We start from the raw sequence: 18,413 nt of genomic DNA on the forward strand, positions 1-18,413 counted from the left end.
ACGTCTAGCTACTCTCACGTGGGGTTTTTTTACCTTAGACTGTGAACGCATGACCACAGGTCATCTCTCTCCCGTACGTATGGGACGTGGGTCTGTATGTATACTTGCACACACGGGCGCCTGGGCGGACGCGCATCTTCCCTTCGCGGCTGCCGGGCCCTGCCTCGCAGTCCTCCCGCGGGCGCGGAGGGGACCTGCCTGGGCCGCTGGCGAGGGCTCGGGCACCCCGTTTGTGGAGGCAGCGCTACCCCCAGCAGGCAAAGCCCCCCGACATCTGCAGGAGGGCGGGACGAGGGGGGGTCGCAGGGGGCTGACACTTTGTTTCGCGTGTGTGCGTGCCATCTATTTTTTTTTTTTCCCCTCTCCCCCCCCCGGCCGCCCTCCCCCTGGTCTCTAGCAGATGCTTTGTACGTGGAAGCTTGCAATTTTGCTCTCGGCTGAGGCTTCCCCCTCGCCCTTTTTACCACCCGTGCCCGCACCGTGCTGCGGTTCCACAAAAAGGGGGGGGAGAGGGGGACCCTTCTGCAGAGTGGAGGGGACCCCGAGCTCTGGTGTGCTCCAGCCAGACGCATCTGTGCTGGGGGCAGAGGGGCGTGTGGCTGTGAGCCTGGGCAGAGTTTTACATCCCAGTCATGGCTCCTTTCCTATAAATATATAAATATATATAAATATATAAATATACTATTATTGCAGGGGATTGCTGACCTCTAGATTTAGCTTTTTCTATTGCAAGTGCTATCCATGTGAGTGTGTGTGTGTGAAGTTTTTATGCTTACTAAGAACACAGGATCTTGACTTGTTTGTTTTGTGTTAGTTTATTGTAAACAACCATTTGTTGTAAATTGTTATTGGCATTAAATTATAATTTATGATTTTCAAATCCAAAACATTCTCTGCTTTTTATGTTTTAAAGCCTGTAAGCTATCTCTGTATTTATAAGTTTCTCGCAGCGAGCTTTGGTTCACAGAGAATAATAGTAAACAGAAAATGCACCAGGGTTAAATAAAAACACACACGCACGCACACACACACACACACGCACAAGCCCCATGTATATATGTTTGGAATGCTCAGAGGAGGATTTGTTTAGGGACTTGAGTTAGTTTTAAGTTTATAGCATTTAAAGAAAGTTTTTCTTTTCATGCTGAGTTAGAACAAAAGATCTATCCAAAGATTGAATTGGACAAAAGAGGAGGGTTGGGATCGAGAAGCTTGTTCTATGTGGAATTGAGGAGATCTTTTTTTTTTTTTAAGGAAAAAAAAAAAAAGCTGCTAAACATGGCGACTCTTTCCCTTTAAGTCTCTAATTTATTTTTTTTCCTTGCGGTTCCCCCCTCTCCCCAACCCTCCCTCCCCCCCCCCCCCCCCCCCTTTAATCTGATCTCGGTTCGCTTTATTCCTTCCCCGCCACCGGCGCGGGGACGGGCGGGGAAAGACCCGAAGGCGACCCGGAACGACAGCGGAGGCTGCGGAGCCGCCCGCGGTGCGAACCCCATCTCGGGCAAGGTCTTCTTCACCCCCTCCCTTCCTCCTCCTCCTCCTCCTCCCTCCCCGCCGCCGCTCTCCCAAACCTTCCCCGGCCCCGCCGGGAGAGCGGCGGCGGGGGATGGGGCGGGGGGGGGCCCGCCCGCGCTGTGCGTGCGCGGGGCGCGGAGGGGGCGCGGAGAGGAGGCGGCTCTCCCAAGTTCAGACAAAAGCGGAGGGCCGGGGCGAGAGGAGGCGCTTGGCGGGCGGTGCCAGCCCGCGTGTGGGGCTGGCGGGGCCGGGCCGGGCAGCGCCCGCAGCCCGCGGGGCTCACCCGTGGGGCCGCGCCGCCGGCGGCCGGGGAAGGGGCGGGGAGGGGGGGGCGCGGAGCGCTGCGCGGCCGCGGGGGCGACGCGTGGGAAAGTCCGCCGCGGGGTCCGATGAGCTCAGCCAACATGGCGTCCCCGGCCCTGCTCGCTCGCTCCGCGGAGCCGGGGCGGGGGGGGGGGGGGGGGGCGCGGGCGGCGTTCCCCCCTCCGCGCAGGGTCCCCGCGGCGCGGAGCGGTCGGGGGGTCGCCGGTCCGGCCGGCGGGAAGAGTTGCGGGGCCGGCGGGTGAATCGTCCCCCGGCGCCGGCATCGCCTCTGCATGTCAATGACCCGGGGCAGCATCTCCCCCGTGCGAGCGCGGCCCGGTGGCCGCTGCGGCGGAGGCAGCCCTGCCCGGGGGGGGTCAGGGTTCGCGCCCGCGGAGCCAGCGGGGTCCTGGGGACGGTGCCGTCCAAAGGAAACGGCCACGGGAAGGAGGGAAAGGCAGGAAAAGGGAAGGAGAAAGGGGGACCTTTCGAGGCGCTCCGTAACCGCCGCCGCCGCCGGTAACGAGCGGGACGTGGAAATGGAGATGGGTTTTATTTTTATTTCTCTTATATATTTTTTTTTTAATTAAAACTTTAGTGGGTCCTGGGGATCGCGCTCGCTTCGCTTTGCTTTGTAGAATGGAAAGAGATACACGGAGAAATGCAGGCCTTGTCAGGATTTATTGAAGTTGGGTTTAAAAAACGTGCTTCAGATGATTTTTCCCATTTTCTCAGATTTCAAAGGCTCCCCGCAGTGCGGCTGCCTAATTAATGGTGAAATTCAACTAAATCTAATTATGCAGTAATTTTAAAGCAGTTAGTCCTGGGCGCTGCTTTGTAATAGGAACCCAGTTTTTAAAGTTTGCTTAATGTGTTGGTTTAGGGAGCTGGGGAGGAGAGGGGTGTAAGAGACAGAGCTGTGCGGGCTTTTTATCTCCCCCCCCCCCCCCCCCCCTTTTGTAAAGCGAAGAAATGCAAAATATAAACCCAAAACACCCAGCGAAAGGCAAGGCGAGAGGCTGTGTTCTCCATCGCATGTGATACGGGTATTGAGTGAGAAGCGCCAGCGAAAGTGTAAATAACACAGTAGTTAATAGGGACCATAAAGGTATTCCCGGCCTGTGGATTTCCAAGTGCCAAGCTGTTTTAGAGAGGATCTTGAATCCTGCGGTAATAAAGGGGCAACGGAGACACACAGCGTCTCTTCTTGGAAAATAGAAACCAGATTTCTGCTATTGAACGTCTATTGTCATTAAGAGGAGAGGCTTGTGCTCACGAAGTTATAAATCTTATCACCCTTTTGATAACACAGTTGTAATCAGTTAGCATCGCATTCAAACCCAATTGTAAAACTGCCTGATTTAATATGTCATACATGTCATTAAAACTTTATTTTTCCCCTTTCTCTTTTTTTTTTTTTTTTCCTCCCCTCTCTCTCTCTCCCCCATTCCTCCCCCCAAGTAAAATGTCACCAGATCTGGCGTGGTAACGCGCGGCCGGGGGAGCGCGGGGTGGCTGCGCGCTCCGCGGGCGAGCGCGGTGCTGGGCTGAAGGGGATTTGCGTTCTTCCCCTCGAGGTGCTCGGGAGCCTTTCTATCACCCGGGGAGAAGTTTTCTTACAAGAAAATAATAATAAAAATGGGGGGGGGGGGGGGGGAGAGAAGGGAGAGGAAGATGAAATCCTTCTCCTCCCTTCCCAATCGCAGCCGCTCAATGAAGTTCTTTGAAAGAAACTTGTCTTATGATTAGCTAAGCAAACACATCTGCTTTCCTAGTTTGGGCTCGGCTAATTATCAAAACAAAGGGGCCGTTTCTTCTTCTACCTTGCTGGAAAGAAGATGTTGTCGCAGGAGTGCTGTCCCTCCTCCCCCCGTCCCAGCCCTTCCCCGCGAAGCACCACGCTCCTTTTATTGGGATTACCGGCGGGGAAATGAGTTTGCGCACTTCTCTTCCTCACGTTAAGCTTTATCATTACCTTCCTTGGAACAATATTTTCCCAACCGAATGTCCCGGCGGCAGGGCGGAGGTGGGGTGGGAGGGGGAAGGTGGGCTCGGGTTGCGGACCAGCTCCTTGAATCAAACCCGCACTCGGTTGATTTTAGTTGACAGAGCGTGTGTTGAAGCTGAACTCCATAATTTGCACTTCTGTTCTTTTATTAGAGTTGGGCAACGAACTAATGAGCTTTCCCTCAGCACAGTGTCACTTGTATTTATTTTCTTTGGGAAACTTTTAGATAGAAGAAGTGTTCTTGAAAAAGGGCAGAGGTGGGGGGAAGGTTTCGCCTGGTTCTGGGGGTCTTGGGGTCTTTTCTGGAGGTGCGGGGATCAGCTCTGCGTTTGTGTGGACGTGCGTGTCCCTGTCCCCCGCGAAAGGCGACCCACGGTGTATTAGAGGAGGATAAGCTCCGAGCTAGATGCGAAATCCGGGCGCTGCTGTCCTTGCTCTGACTCGGATGGTGGGAAGATAACGCGGAGGCGATCCTCGCAAGACACCCGAACAAAAAAAAAAAAAAAATATATATATATATAAAATAAATCACGGCTCCCAAGGCGGAGGCTCCGCGGTGCGGAGCGGTGGGCGATGAGCGGCGTTAACCCGAATTTGATCGGATCTCCGCAGGAGCGGGTTAACTTCACAAAAGCAAGAGGTGGCTTTAAACACCTACCTGAGAGACAGTGGAAGAAGGGATTTTTATTTTTTTAAGAAACCCAGAAAGGTTAAACCAACAAAACTAAAAGAGGGGGAGGCAAAGCCCAAAGGAAGGATTCCCACACACGAAAAGCAGGGCGAACTGTTGGTCCCTGCGTGCCCACCGCCGCGTGGAACCGCATCCATTGCTGGGAGCCGGCTCTACCCCTGCGAGCCGCGAGGTATTGTGAATTTTGATTCCAGCGTGTTTTCTTTGAACTGGGCCTTTCGCTTTATTAAGGCAGGAAGAGGAACTCAGCAATCCTCTTTGAAACACGCTCCGTTTAACTATTTTACACAAGTTTGCCCAGGTCCCTGGAGATTCTCCAGTTGAAGAAGATTGAAATTAGAGTTAAAAGCTGGCGGGGGGGGTAAGGGGGTGGAGGGCGAGTGTGAAAGAGGGTGATGAATCTATTGTAAATGCTCTCCTGTATTCTGATGTGTCGGTGAACGGAACAGAAATACGCGTCGCCTTGTTTGATCCATACGCACGCATCTGCATGTGTGTCATATGCTCTCTGTATGTATACATGCACACACATGTATAGGCCACGATTAATATTCTGAGAAATGCAGGAGAAAAAGCTGGTCTGTGGCGGCCATAGGGACAGGCGCACACTGACTCTTTCCCAGCAGCTTCGCTCCCAAACTTTGCCTTTTCTTTTGTTTTCTTTCCTTTATTCTTTTTTTTTTTTCCCTCCCCCTTCTTGTAAATTGCTGTTAACGTGTGTCTTTATGTTCTGTCTATAACTAGGATGTAATCAGGCGCCCCATGTCTCTCTCTAAAAGCATTTAATAAATGTCTATTAAAGCGCTACAAATGTAAGATAAATTTAGTGGCGCTGCTGTCTCCCCGGATCCGAACGGTAATGATGGATTTATCAACAGGGATTCGCCTTCAGCGCAGTGAGAGAGATTTACTCAACAAATAAGTCGGAAAAGCACCCACCCAAATACAATCATTTATACGGAAACTGATTTCTTTACAGCACCACGGATCCGAGGGAACGTACCGCTTATTGCCTTTTCTTTTTCCTCGCTTTTTCTTTTTTTCCTCCCCCATTCCTCCTTTTATTCCCCCTTTTTTAACATAATCAGGGGAGCTGGGAGCGGGTGTCTGCCTCTGTTTTGGGAGTGTTTGCCTGCTTATTGCTAGTGGAAGCTCCCAGACACCATCAAACCCGGATCAATGCCTAATTTCTCAGCATCACCCTCTCTCTTCTCCCCCCCTTTCACTTATTTCTTTTCCTTCAGCCCCAAAATGTCGACGAGGTGCGTATTCGGTATCACAAGTCGTCGAGTTTCGGAGTCCAAGAGGGATGAGGGGGGGGGGGGGGGGGGATTGTCCCCCAATTATCTGTGTGTCGCTTCCGAAACGCTTGCCAGCGGCTCTGAGGAGCGAGATGCTGCCTACCTCTGCTGAAATTTCTCTCTCCTTTTCCTTAGCCCTTGCTGTGAACTCTACCCATTAGCCTGTATGCGAATAAAAGGAATGAACTCCGAAGGAACCACCATTCATTGTCGAATTCAAGCACTGTAAAAAAAAAAAAATGACTGAAATGCAGCCACATAGCACCCTTAAGATTATTTCCCTTTCCTAGAAAGTAGCTCCTAACCTCAGCTTTCTTCTCCCCCCCCACCTCCCCTGGTCTTATTTCCCCCCTTGACCACATCTTTCTCCGATTCGCCTTGGGAAAAAAAAAAAAAAAATGCATGTGCTGATTTGATGGAGTCCTTTAAACACCGGGCATGCGAGAGCTGTAGTCATTCTGAAACATTAACCCTATTTTCTGAATTTCCTTCCTTTCAAATAGCTGCTCGTATTTTACTATCCTGGATCCCCGATTTAAACATCCGCTGTTCTAGGAGCTGGTTAGCTACATCTATATTTTAATTTAATTTAATTCAATTTCGGTATTGTACTTAAAATAACAATAAATAAACCCGAGAACTTGTATTTTCCTTTGCAGAGAGTTTTTTATTCTTCTCTAGAAATTTCATTGAGATGTCTCTGTACTTTGTTTGTCAGTTATCTTTGTTCCTTTTAAATAAAGGGCTTTTAAATGGACTTATTGCTCCCAGCGTGGGTTCTTCTCTCTAAATGTTAGAAAATTGTGCCATCTACCCGCTATTCTAAGTACTGTCACACTCAGAGACCTCCAAGGACCTTCCAGCCCCAACTTCAATACAACTGTGTCAAAGGGTGCCTAGTAGCGAGAGGAGAAAGCTTTGCGTGGATTTTACAGATTTCCAGCCTGAATCGCTCTCTGAAGCGCCAAAAGGAGCTGCGAAGATGCAGTTGGTTCCTTTGATGGCTGGTCCCCGGCCCCAGCCCCAGCCCCAGCCTTTGCAGGCACTAATGAAGCCTCCCTGCCCCAGCTACATCCCACTTTCCCTCCAGTGCCTGCTTTTCCTGCTAATTTTAGACACGAAAAGTGTGGGTGTGCAGGGAAAGGGGGGGAGGAGGGAGGCAGGGACTCTTCTGTCGTGTTGGGTTTTTTTTTTTTCTTAAGAGAAATATTCAGATATTTATAGCCACGGCGTCTAGTGATGAAAATATATTGTTGTTAATTGGGAAAAAAAAAAAAGTTCGCTTTTTGGGGTTGGTTCTGGCTGATTAGCTAGGGATGCTGCTGGCTGAGTTTCCAAGTGAGGGGTGAGGATAACAGAAATGTATATAAACTTTACAGGCCTTTTTATCTCCACCCAAATACTTTGCACAGTAACCCAGTTCTACCCCCTTAGCCGGACTGGAACATTAGTGCTGAGGTTTAAAATTAGATTTCGAAGTCTTTCTTGCTCGTGGGTAAGTAGAAAGAGTTGGGAGGGTGTCTTAATTCTTTTTTTTTTTCTTTCCCCCTAAAAACTAAAATCAGAAGTGCCTCCTAAATCAGTTTCAACCGATTAACAGTTTCCAAGTTTATGGTGTAGTTACATGTCTTCGAAATTATTTTTGCACCCCTTAGGAGTATTAGGCGAGAATTGCGAGTGTCGGCTGGGTATTTATTGCGGGGGGGGGGGGGGAACCAGCGATGCGCTTTAGGACTTTTATGACTTGTTTCACACTGTTCGAGGAATGGAGTTTTAAGCAACATACAATTAAAACTATATTGCTCTCTGGATAAATTCCAAGAAACTCCAGAATCAATTCGTTTAGATCTTTGCGTACTTGTTGCTAAAAAAAAAAAAGAGATAAATAAAACCCCAAGAAAGCATCAAGGTGTCACAACGGGCAGCCAAGGACAGCTCTGCTCCAGATGTCATTTTTTAAGTCCCTGCTATATAGACCAGAGAGGCTGCGCAGACTCGCTTCTCCGATTTCTCCCTTTGCATTTATTGCTGCCGGAATGCCCAGGCATCACAGAACCCTTTTTCTCTCCTTTTTTCCCTGCGTTCCCCCGTTCGTTCCCATTCGGGCTTCTCGGGCAGCTTCCCGGTTTGATACCCCCCGCCCCCGTTTGAGTCTTCCCAGTGTCTTTTTAACCGTTCCGGTGATTCTTTCTATCTGTCAGGTGCTCGGGTTAGAACTTTATCCTTCGCTCCCCACAAACGACCGCAGGCGAAGCCCGGTTCAGCCCCTCTTAATTCCCGGGTTTAAAGATAATCCTAATTTTGAAAGCGGCTTCACCAGCCGCTCTCTTCCCTTGATCACAAACTGTTCAGTCATCTCAAGTGCGATCTTCCCCCCTTCCCTATTTTTTTTCCCCTTGCCCCAGAGCCTTTTCCACCCCACGTTGCTCGGTTCGCCGTGGGAGTGGGGCAGCTCCGCCGGGTTGCGGCTCTGGGGCCGCAGCGGCTGCGGCTCAGGTCGGCTCAGCTCCGGGCATCCCAAATCATCCCACCCCCCTCCATTTCTTCCCTGGAGAGCATTGTCCCCATCCTTTGCAACGTTTATTTTTCTGGCCAAGAAAGCCGACCCCGCTTGCAGATGTAAGGGAGCCCACTCGCAGGTTTTCCTTCCTGCATCATCTAACCCCAGCCAAGAAGTTTCTGCCTTAACTCCTGCAACATTACTAATTAACGACCCCTGGAAATTAACTGCACAGTGACCTAAAATGCCATCCTCTCGGCTGACAGTTACGCTTAGCCTTAAAAAGAAAGTTAAAAAAGAAGGCGGGCCTCATATTATTATTATTATTATTATTATTATTATTATTATTATTATTATTATTATTATTATTATTATTATTATTATTATCTGGGAGAAGCATATGCGAAATATCTTGCGGGAAAAGCCTTGAAAGAGAGATTTGCCACCCAGCCTAGTTTTACGCGTACTCTGAGCGAAGCTGGAAGGAGGCGGGCGAGGGAGGGAGGGCTGCGGTCCGGCAAAGTTTGCTGGACTTTATTCAGCTAAAACTCGAGCTTTCCCCCGCCGAAGCCAGCGGCGAACTTGTACAACAGGAGGCGGGTCAGGGCACATCGCGCTGCCCATATTGTCTCCTGCAGCCCGGGGAGAGCCCTGCTACCTTCTTCAGCTGCCTTCTTGAAAAATTATCTTTGTTTTGATCCACGCCTGATAGGCACCCCCTTCCCCGCTCGTATTTTGTACTTCCTAGTCTCTTTATAGGAGGATGATTCATTTTGCACTGTCACTACTTCCAATTTTGTGGGTTTACTGATGTCTTACTTAAAAAAAAAAAAAAAAAGTACACTATTCCTACCCCAAAGGTCTCATTAGCCTCCGCCGGCTGCTTTTAAGCCAGCAGCTCGCTCTCTCTCCTCCAGCTGCCTTTGCCCAAGCCCTTCATCTTCTCATGCCTTATTTCGAGGTTTCGGTGGAAGCCGTGAAACCCCAAAGGTCGGCTTCCCCCCGCTCCAGCACCCCGCCGCCCGCTCCCAGCCCTGAGGTGCCCACCCTCCCCCGGCGGCGAGCGGGGCTGCTGGAAGCCGCTCCCCCCCGCGCCCCGCGCATCCCCCGCGGAGAGGCCGCTCCGCGCCTGCCCGGCGCCCCGGCCCCGCACCGCGGCCCCCGGGGCGTCCCCAGCCGGAGCCCCCGCACCCCGCCAGCGCCGCGGAGCCGGTGGAGACCTTCCGCTCTTTATCCCCCAGCACGCTCTGGCGAGAGGATTATTGTTATTATTATTGTTGTTATTATTATTAAAGGCGAGATTCAAACGGGTCCCCGCCTGCCTTCGCCACCAGTGTGTGTCAGAGCGATTATCTCATATCTTTCCCGCAGAAGTAAGCCATCCCTCAGCCCTGGGTCACGCATTGATCTCTCCGCAATGTAACAAACGGCCGGGTTAATTTTCCCTCATTACCATTTCCATAGCTCGGGCTCCCCACGCAGGACCGAGCCCTCCAGCCCCGGCTGCGGCTGCGGGCGGCTCCCGGCCGGGCGCACGGACACGCGGGGGGGGACACGTGTGTCATGACAGCACCCCAAATCCTCACACCCCGCTGCAAGCACCCCCGGCAGCGCGGGGAGGGCTCGCTGCCTTTCTCTCCGCTGTGTCACCTTGCCTGACACCCCCCCCCCCACTTTGTACGGGTCTGGGGGTTTCTTTAGGGATGTATTATTTTTTAAATGTTGTTCCGCTCGCTATAAATTAGAAGGATTTTTTTTTTTTTTTGCTCACCCCGTTTACTTCTTAATCTTTTTTTTTTTTTTTTTCTTGAGTCCTTTCATTCACTGGTTGCAAAAGAAAAGGGGGTTGGTCAACACCAAAATGGCAAAGTTCAGCTTGGGGGAAAAAAAAAAAAAAAAAACCTCCAGCTACCTACAAAGGGGCTCAGGGCTTTGTAATGGCAGAAAGAAACAAAAATGAAAAGAAAATTGCAGTTGAGGCTAAAGTGTGAGAGTGTGTTTGTGTGTATGTATATCTGTGTGTATTTTTAAAGGTTTCTTTGAACTGCCTTTGTGCTGACTAGGCAAAGCTCCTTGCCAATGCTAGTCACGGTTTAAGGAACTTTGAGTTAACCTCTTATATCGAATGAATCTTTTCATTTGGAAACCAATAAATCTCAATCTCTAGCCACCTTTTGTAGAACAGGCTGGGGCTTACCAAGGCAAGGCTGAAGCTTATAATAAAGAAGAGATAAAGTTTGCCAAAGTTTTTTTTTTTTTTTTCTTTTCCCCTTCTTCTTCCTCTTCCTCTCTTGTAAATAAAAGTTTTGGAGATGGCAGCATTTGGAAGCAATCCGGAGAAGGACTTGGATCTATGCATTGTTTCACAGTAAGCCTGTTTACTTAAATAGGGTCTTCAGGGATTCAACCACGAAAATGATTTATAGTTTTCCAACAAGTCATTATTTTGGTCAGTTGTTGAGGGTGGGGTTGTGGAAAAGGAGGGGGGTCCATCCAGTCTGATAATCAATGTGTGTCTATGGAAAGTGAAAAGGGAGGGGTGGGAGGGGAGGGTTCTGCAGATGAGTAGGGTTAACACTATAAACATTACAGACAATTGAGTTTTCCCATCTGAGCGGGAGTTGGGGAGAAAAGGGGTCTTCACATTTATCAGGCATTGGAGGGGGGGGGGGGGGGGGAGAGCGAGGGGAGACCCCCCATTTCCCAAATCAGTTTGGAGTCCCTCCTTGGGTTTCGGACTTGCACTTTTTTATATCGGGTATCATTTCTTTGATGCACTTCGGAATCCAGCGTTGCGTCTAATCTTCGGATGGGAGATGTGACCACAAGAATCGATGTTTTGATTTATTTTTCAGCACTTATTTCCCGTCTAGTCTCCCTCGCTCGCTCGCCCTCTCGCTGATTATGCCATAGTTATACGTGTGTATACATTACATACATATTATATATATAATGCCCCTGTAGACATCTTTTAAAAAATCATTTGCCATTCCTCTTTCACGGAGGCGCAGTTCACTTCTCAACCCCTCTCTTTATCCTGTTTTATTTCAAGACGCTGTCTCCTTGCCGTCTCCAAATTGTTCCCATCCAGGAGTTATTAATTACTCTTACAAGGCGGGAGATTCTTAACTAATAACAAAGTTGTAAATTACCACCTTCCCTCAAATATTTCTCATTTGTCAACCCTGATTGATTTGATTAATATTCCACCGGCTGAGAGCATTTCAAGTTGCACTATATAATCAGCAGCACCAGGCTGCTCAGCAGAGCTGCTGCTTTCCGAGAAGATTTCTCTCCAGCCCTTAAGCTGGAGGGGAGTTTGCATTTGCTCCAGAGGAGGTAAACGCGGACCTGGTGCTTAAAGGACTTTGAGGCGCAGAGGCTGAATACGGTGTCGGGAGAGAAAATGAACCAAGACTATCTGTTTGTCTAAAAAATAAAAAAAAAAAATTAAAAAAGGGGGGGGGGGGGGAATCGGAAAAGAAAAAGAAACGAATGATAACCTCCCCATGTAAGCCTGGAAGAAAACACGGGTTTCAGCCCTCGCCTGCGCTCTCCCCCAGTCCCTCCGTGCCTTGCACCCAGACTGTCACATCGCCTGGAACAAACACCCAGCACCTCGATTTATGCTTTGCTTCTGGCCTCAGACACCCAGAAATAATAATAATAGCGCGTAAATTAACCTTCCCCCCCCCCCCCCCCTTGAAATGATAGACAATAAACTTGGCTTCAGCCCCTCTCGCTCCACCGCGAGTGGGACTGGGTTTCTGGTTCAGCCCCATCATATTGGCTTAATTATGTGCCTGTAAATAACGGCGAGGCGATCATTTTTCTCTGCTTTTAAGAAAAAAAGAGTCATCTGGGTGAGCTTTCTGCCCAGCGCCAGAGCCGAACCTACGCGCCCCGCTACGCATATGCGTAGCCCACACCTACCGACCCGTATATACGAGATAACGTGGAAACGGGTGTATATAAAAGTGACCCCCCCCCAGGCTGAGCTCGGGCACCGGATCCCGGTTGTTGTCCTTGCAAATCATGGCTAGCCGCCCCCCCCCCCCCCCACTTGAGTTTTAATCTTAATTATATGAAGTGAAGTAGCGGGTTTGCCGTGGGATTGAGCATGGTGCAGGGCGGCTGCCTTTAAACGATCGATTGTGGCTATCGCCTTTCTGCATATCGATATTCACAATACGCCTTATCTGCGGCCGGGGGGGCAGAGCTGGGGCTGGGGTTGGTGGTGTGTTTTTGTTGGGTTGGGTTTTTTTTTGGTGGAAATGTAAAAATGAGAGACTAGAGTGAAATAACATTCCGCCCAGTCACCTGCAATTCAATATGCACACAAGAGACGCCGATGTGTATGAGACGATTTTAATTATGATTAGAAGACACACTCTGAGCAAGAGAATAGATTTGGAGGGAGGGGAGGGGGGGGCCGGAGGAGCATTAATGAAATCTTTCCCCGCGATACTAAAAGAAACAAGTGGTTGATACAACGGAGGTGATTTGTCACCCAACTCCGAGGGGGGGGGGGGGGGGCGATCGGATCTGAGCATCAGTCCTCCCCCCCCCCGCGTCTCTTTGAAGCAAATGATATGCCATGATGCCTGCCCACCAGGCAGAGCCTCAGACCACGCCTTTGCCGGGCTCACCCACCCCGGAGCGGCTCCCACCGCCCCCCGCCGCGCCCCCCCCCCCCGCCGCCCCCCCCCCGCTCATCGGCTCGCAGCGGCGGCGATCCCGGCCGGTCGGAGCAGCGCCGTGCTTAGGCCTTAAGTAGATTGTATTTGTGCACATGAAACCTTTTGTCTCGGCCCGCGGATTGCCGGCCTTTTCAAACACAGCCGAGGAACAGTTCAGGGTCACTGGCAATTTCCAGCCCCGGTGGCGCGGGGCGGGGGGGGCACAGGCAGGGCTGACCCCGGCCAGTCGCCTCCCGGACAGTTGTCGCCTTTGGAGCCGGAGCGGAGGCGGTGGAGGCGGGGGGGGGCGGCCCGGGGAGCTCGCCCCCGGGACTGGACGGGACCCCCCCCTCACCCCGGGTCTGCCCTCCGCAGCCCCCTCCCCGCACCCCCCGGCCCCTCCCGGGCGAGGAGCCCCGGCCCCGCCGCCCCGGCCGGTCCCCCGCCCGCGGCCCGCCCCGCGCCGGTGCTGTGCAATAGCCGGCTATTTTTCTCAGGATGTGACTTCCAAGTGGCAGAATCTGTAGGAGTGTGAATCTGTTCTCGTTATGTTTGTCCCCTTCGGTATTTCTACAGGCTCTTTTTTTTTTTCCCTTTCTTTCTTTCTTTTTTTTTTTTTTTTGTTTTCTCCCCCCTCTCCCTTTTTTTTTCGGTATAAATTAACTCCGACTGAAACCACCAGATTGTTCCGAGGAGACTACCTCCCTAATGACTTCATCTCCAAAAGTTGACTGACACTCTAGCGAACTGCCAACACCTGTTTCCCAGCACCCAGACTCCAGAACCCACCAGACCTCGTAAATTTAGCTTCTCCCTTCTTCTCCCCCCCCTCCCTTAATAGATGACGTGAATATCTAAAGGGAAGGGGGAGGGGGAGATGGAACTAGGTCACATTTGAAACTTTTTATTTTTCATCTCTTCTGAGCGAAATCTGGCGATAAAAGGGCCGGACACCTCCTGCCGCTGCCCGTCCCTGCGGGGTGCCCGGGGCTGGTGGCAGCGTCGGGGTCGGGCTCCGGGGCTGGGGGGCTGCCCGCGCCTCTTGCTGAGGCGGGGTTTAGGTGCAAAGCTCAGCCCTGGCCGGCAGGTCTCCGGGGCTGGAACCACCACCCGAGCCCTTTCCTCCCCCCGTGCCTGGCCCCCGCCTTTTCCCGAGGATGCTCGGGCTCTCAGGCTCTTTGGTCCCACCTGGGCTCCGCAGCGCCTCTGCCCCGCAGGTCCCTCCCCAGCCCCCGCCGGGCCCGATCCGGCCTCGCTGCAAGGCTGGTGCCAGGCCGGGCCAGGGGGACGGGGATGGGACGGGGAAACGAGCCCCCCCCGGGAGCGGGGCAGAGCCGGAGGGGCTGCCCCGGGAGGGAAGGAGGATGAGGACGGCGGCGGGCATCGCACCCGGGGCCTGCGGGAGGGACGGACCCGGCCCCAGCCCACGGGTGTCGGGGCAGAGGAGGTGGCAACGCCCGGTCCCTCCGTCCGGTTCCCCGGGCACTGCCCGGCCCCCGCGGCCCCCGGCGTTCCCGCACGGGTTTCGGAGGTTCTCACTCAAGAGAAAAAAAAAAACAAAAAACCGAAAAAAAAAGAAAATAAGAAAAAAAAGAAAGAAAGCAAAATGTCTTCTCAAAGGGGGAAAATCTTTTCCAGCTGCAGCTGCAACCTTGCCGGAGAGGCTGCGGGGGAAAGGGGCCGTGCGGCTGGGAGCCGGCCGGGAACGGGCACCCCGAGCCCCGCTGCCCCGCGGCCCCCGCTCCGCTCCGGGGCGGCCACCCCGGGGCCGGGGCTGGACCCGACCCCCATCTCTCCTTGCTCACCGTGCAGGAGGGCGCTGCCCCCCTCCTTCGGTCACGTCCCTCCTCCCAAACCTCCCGCCCTGCCCGGGGGAGCCTTTGGGAGCGGGCCTGGCGCCCGGCGCGGGAGGAGGGCGAGGAAAGCCCCGCAGTGCCCCGTGGCATCGCGGCGGGATGCTCCTTCCTCCCGGCAACGTCTCCCCCTCCCACCTCCCTCCTCATCGCTCCAGGGGTGCCGCACACCCCGAGAGGAGCCAGCCCGCTGCCCGCAGCACCCCGGGCACAGGTTTTGCGTGTCCTGGGGAGAGATTTGGGGGGCACAGGAAATTTGCAGCGGTCTCCATCCCCAGTGGAAACCCCCGACTCCTGGAGGATCCCGCCCCCCCCCAAAAAAAAAAAAGTTGGAAGTTGTCTTCTCTAGAAAAGAGCCTCCTGAAATTAATAGGCTGCAAACATAATTAATAGGTGGAATATGCAAAACGTTTGCGGTGTTTAAAAGGCTCATGGCAGATCCGCGTGTCTGTGCGAGATACTGAGACGTTGCAAGTGCTGGATATTAATGGGTAGGTTTTACGCAGCTTTAAAAAAAAAAAAAAGAAACCAGGTTTTCTTTTTCTCACTTCTCGCTCTCCCTCTCTCTAATCCAGGAATCATTAGCAACCCCCTCTGGCTACATGTTTTGCATCAGTGAAACATTATGACATAGTTGTAATACAAACTCCGCTGACTTGCTCTGCATCTTGTGGTAGGAAGTGCAATAGCAATAAAAGCATTTTTTAAAAAAGACTCCGGGCATTGAGTTGTCTACCTGAAATACTCTTTTCTTAACCAAAAAAAAAAAAAAAAAAAAAAAAATTAAAAGCGCAAAGGGGTAGGACGCGCAAGGGGGAACGAGGCAACTTCTCAGCCCGTGGGATCCGCTGGTCGCACCGGGCAGGGGGGGTTCTTCGCAATCTTTTCTCCCTCCTGTGTGTTTCCCCCCCCCTTTTTTTTTTTCCATAATTCTGAGCGTTTTTCACAATTCCTGGGTGTTGCTGCATCCCCCCGCACTGCCCCCGCGCACCCCCGGCTCTTAACAAACCCGGGCCGGGGACATTATCTCCCCGTAATATTAATTGTCAAAAGCAGCCTTTGCTCAATTATCTCTCTTCCACCTGTCGCAGCTGTTGGGTTATATTGTCCCCGGTAGAAATTCCGGCTGGAATTAAAAAAAATAGGCCGATTTTCCTCTTCTTTTCTGCTTTCTTTGAAAGAATCCCATTGTGGTACCGCCGGGCGGGGGCCCGGCCGCTCCGCACCTCTATTTCTCCCTTACTCATTAACTAATATTCGCTACTTTCTGGTAAAGTCAAATGGCTCTTAATAGCTCTTTATATTCTCGGAATAACATGTGGATGCTCTTAATCAATACTTAATAGCACGTTTCGTGCTAAACAACTGCCATGTGTGCCGGTGGGCAGGAATTCTCCGCAAGCAGGAGGGCGAAGAGGGACCGGGGGATTTTCGCCCTCCGTTGTCTCCCAAAGCCGGCGGTGGCAGGCGGGGACCCGCCCGTCCATCGCCCCTTTCCCCCCTGCCTGGGCCACCGCTCCCCTCTCCGCGGGGCCCGAAGGGACGCCCCAATACCCACGTCCCCGCGCACCACCTGCCTGCCAGGCGGCCCGCGCAGAGATCCGCGGGGCGCTTTGAAATGGGCATGTGACTCTGGCCCTATTGTGAGCCTGGAGGGGGTATTTCTTTCCTTTTCCTTTCCTTTTCTTTTCTCTCTTTGTTTTTTTTTTTTTTTTTAATAATTTCCCAAAAGAAGCCTCCAAGTGCTGAAACTATTCCGAGACTTTACGGTTTCATCTGCCTTTCTACATTTGCTTATTCACTGCTTATTATTCCCTTAAGCGATGCGGGGATTTCGGACTGTATCAGCTAAGGCCGGTGGGGTTTTTTTTCACCATTTTCTATTTTCTGGGGAAAACAAATTAAAAAATTTAAAAGGATCCCGAGAAATGCCATAGTTATACGTGCTCCATGTACCTAAAGAAATTACTCTGCCTCCTCAGTGCCATTTTGATCAGCCAAAACAAAGTAGTTAAATGCCTTTTTTTTTTCTTCCCTTCCGCGCAGAAATTGCGGCGGGCGCTGCCTGCGCGCCTGCGTCAGCGCCGGGGGAGAGGGACCCTCCCGTTTTACTCATTTTAACTGAATGCACAGCTCTGTCGGAGCTGTTGTCCTCACAGGCCGCTTCTGAGTGAGAGCTCCCTGAAAGGTTCGGCACCGCCGTCAAAAAAAAAAGAGGAAAGAAATAGAAAAAAAAGGTCTTACAGGGAGGGCGAGAAAAACTCTACTATTTTTTCCAGCTTCCCTGAAGCCTTGCGCCTCGTATTACCCCGGAGACTGCACCCGCCGCTTCTGCCTTCCCCCCCTGCCTTCCGCACGCGCGGCCCCGTCGCGGGAGGGCCCGCAGGTGCGCGGGCGGCGGGACCGGCTGCGCGGCACCCCGCGCCCTGCAGTTACGCCCTGCGCAGCGAGGTGGCGATAGGGAGCGCGGCGGCCGCGGCCCCGGCGCGGCGGCGGCGCGGGGGACGGCTGCGCGGCGCCCCGCGGGTGCGCAGCGGGGAGCCACCCCCGCCAAAAATATTCCCCCTAATAAATAACAGATATTTTTATTGAAACAAAGCGCGGCCGGCGGCAGCTGTCCGCCCTCGGAACCCCCCCGCCGGTAAACGAGCTGCTCGTTAACCTGGGAGCACCCGCCTTCCGCACCCGCGGACCCTCCGCGGTCCCTGCCCACCCCACTTAACCCTGGGCCCTGCGTCCCCCCCCTTGCTCGGCCGCGGAGCCCCGCAAGGCCCCGGGAGCGCGGGGGCTGGCTCCCTCCCGGGGCGAAGCCGGGCACCCCCGCTCCGGTTTTTGGGGGGGCCACTGTTATTTTAGCGGGCGAGCGCCCGCGCCCCCGGCACTCAGTGAGGGCGAAGGCCGGGGAACAACCCGTGCGCTCGGTTTGAAAGAATCCCTCCTCTCCCCCAGCTTTGCCCCCCGAAAGCGAGCTGCTGCCGCTGCGCTTCGGCGGCGCATTCAGCAATAAACGCCCGTTACCGGCGGGAGTTTTACAGAGCAAAACGCCCCGCGGAGAGCGGAGCGCGCAGGCACGACAGCTCCCACGGAGGGGACTCCCCAGCGCGGAGAGCAAAGGCAAACCAGCCAGTTTGGGTGTGGGCAGGGAAGTTCCCGAGCGCTTTGAGGAGCACTGTCATTTCGGATTGCGTTTCCGTGATTTAGATTTTTGTCCACTGTTTTAACGCCTCTAAAACAGAAAAAAAAAAAAAATCTTTTAGGGTCTATTCTTTCCCTACAATACCTGCAACCTTCTCCGAAATGATGGGTTGTAGACTTGAAAAAAAGAATGCCTTAGTGGTGGATGAAAAATATTCAGTGAGGTAAACGGGTCCGAGATACCTTTTCCTTTTTTGTTTGTTTTTTTTTTTTTTTTTCCTGAATTTTATTTTTTCCCTATTTTAAAGAGCTGTGATAGGAAGGGAGGGAGAGAAGAGAATTATTTACTGCTAGCCCAGTGCTGACTTCCACCCCCCTGGGCAGGGGCAGCACATGTATGATCACGCATGATGCTTCGCCAGTGCGTG

This window comes from Gavia stellata, chromosome 13 (assembly GCF_030936135.1).
Source record: "Gavia stellata isolate bGavSte3 chromosome 13, bGavSte3.hap2, whole genome shotgun sequence".
Classification (NCBI taxonomy): domain Eukaryota; kingdom Metazoa; phylum Chordata; class Aves; order Gaviiformes; family Gaviidae; genus Gavia; species Gavia stellata.